The sequence below is a fragment of the Andrographis paniculata genome, unplaced genomic scaffold (genome assembly GCF_009805555.1).
Source record: "Andrographis paniculata isolate CXL003 unplaced genomic scaffold, ASM980555v1 Contig43END, whole genome shotgun sequence".
NCBI classification, from domain to species: domain Eukaryota; kingdom Viridiplantae; phylum Streptophyta; class Magnoliopsida; order Lamiales; family Acanthaceae; genus Andrographis; species Andrographis paniculata.
The window spans coordinates 40,540-42,840 of NW_026137577.1; the positions used below are offsets into that span (position 1 = coordinate 40,540).

General features: G+C 48.8%; 1 long non-coding RNA gene across 1 annotated transcript; it reads right to left on the reverse strand.

Annotated features, from left to right (window-relative positions):
* Positions 1–1,462: 1,462 nt before the first annotated feature.
* On the reverse strand, positions 1,463–2,101 carry LOC127251206 (uncharacterized). Its single transcript, XR_007838855.1, has 3 exons — positions 1,904–2,101; positions 1,704–1,791; positions 1,463–1,559 (listed from the first exon to the last, which is right to left on the reverse strand). It is a non-coding gene; the product is annotated as an uncharacterized LOC127251206 (long non-coding RNA).
* Positions 2,102–2,301: the final 200 nt, after the last annotated feature.

The window sequence follows — 2,301 nt, forward strand, 5'->3', positions numbered from 1 at the left end:
GCATCCGAGGCTACGTCAGCCTCAGATCCGACCTCCATCCTTTGAGGCTACGTTGGACCCGACCTCCATTTATCGCGGACTGGTGCTGGCCTGGACGTTGGTCGATCTTGCACTACCATTGTATTCAGACTCCCGTCCGACTTATTCCTCCTTTCGGCCACTGTTGTTCTGTCATTCTTTTGCTCGCCTGAAAAGTTATGGTCGGCGACCTGACCCGTGTCCGTCCATTCGGCGGGGTCCTCCTGACCTGTATCCGTCCATTCGGCGGGGTCCTCCTGACCTGTATCCGTCCAGGTTACGTAGTCCTCCCGATTTTTGTCCGTCCAGTCGACGTGGTCTTCCCGATCTGTATTCGTCCAGTCGGCGTGGTCCTCCCGACCTTTGTCCATCCAGTCGGTGTGGTTGTCCCGACTACGGTCCGTCCATTCGGTGTGGTCCTCCCGACCATGGTCCGTCCAGTCGGTGTGGTCTTCCCGACCATGGTCCGTCCAGGCGTCGTGATCCTGCCGACCTGTCTCCGTCCATTCGGTCGTCCCTGGTCGGGCCTGTCCTCCTGTTTGGTCCTGTCTCCAGTCTGTCTGACTGGGTATATGCTCAGGAATGGCGTTGTCCGTTTGGGGGCATGACATTTCTGGCGGTGCAGGAACCGAATTCAACATGAATTTTGATTGCTCCATCAAGTTTTGCATTGCGTCATGTATTGCCTGCAGATTTGCTATCTGCTGGTCGTACATTTGCCGAAAACCTGCTGTAAAACCTGCTGTCAATTCGGCCCGTAGTTGGGAAGCTTCTTCTGCCGTGATAAAGCCAACGGCTGTACTGTGGGATTGAAAATTTGCCATATGGATCAGCAATTTTCTCCCACTGTGGTCGCCAATTTGTTGATGTAATTTTTCAACAAAAATAAAGTAAAATTCAAAGATATAGAAAATATCCTTAAACTTGATTAATTAGTGCCTGAGATTAGGAATCTCTAAACACTGTATGGTACAGAAAATAAACTGGAAAATAAAAGACTGAAATTTAAAGTGGTGATCCCCAAATCTGACTTTGCTTTGTTGAAGTTGATTGAAGATACCTTGCCAAATGATGATTCAAACCTTTAAATATTCTCTGGGAAACCGTACCGAAAACCGTCCTCCGAACGGTTACAACGTCTCATTCCCAACCGTCTTCCAACCCCTCTCCTGCTGACACGCGTCCTCAGCAGACCAAAATTATCCCTATATTTCACTCTTTAAGCCGACCACAGACCTTCCGCCCTTTAGGCCCGACTGCCAATCTACAATAGTATGGGTCCGACCGCCAATCCTCCCGACTTGCGAACCATCTGGCCTGAGGTCTTTCCGCCTTGAGGACTTCCCGACCTGAAAACCTTCCGACTTGAGGTCTTTCCGCCTTGAGGACTTCCCGACCTGAAAACCTTCCGACTTGAGGTCTTTCCGTCTTAAGGACTTCCCGACCTGAAAACCTTCCGACTTGAGGTCTTTCCGCCTTGAGGACTTCCCGACCTGAAAACCTTCCGACTTGAGGTCTTTCCGTCTTGAGGACTTCCCGACCTGAAAACCTTCCGACTTGAGGTCTTTCCGCCTTGAGGTCTTCCCGACCTGAAAACCTTCCGACTTGAGGTCTTTCCGCCTTGAGGTCTTCCCGACCTGAAAACCTTCCGACTTGAGGTCTTTCCGCCTTGAGGTCTTCCCGACCTGAAAACCTTCCGACTTGAGGTCTTTCCGCCTTGAGGTCTTCCCGACCTGAAGTCCTTCCGTCCTAATGACTTTCCGTCTTGAGGACCTACCGACCTGAAGACCTTCCGACCTGAGGTCCTTCCGTCTTGATGACTTTCCGTCTTGAGGACCTACCAACCTGAAGACCTTCCGACCTGAGGTCCTTCCGTCTCGAGGACCTACCGACCTGAGGTCCTTCCGTCCTAATGACTTTCCGTCTTGAGGACCTACCGACCTGAAGACCTTCCGACCTGAGGACTTTCCTTAGTAATAAACCTATTTTCCTTGATTTCCTCATGGTACCCTTCAGTCAGTTCAATCAACTCTATTGCCAGGCCCATTCTTCTTTTTACCTTGGGCTTTTAACCTAATTCTAAATTTCGTACGTAACAATTTCATTAGTCAGTAAATGTCATAATCTATAACAAGCAAAACACATGTTGATATTTTCCAAATTAATCCTTCAAACTGGCTAAGACTAAATAGGCTCAAACAAGTGTAGCAACCTAATAGCAGATGGTCAATTACTTAGAAGATATAATTGGGGATATATTTTAACCTAATTGTGCAAACTAAT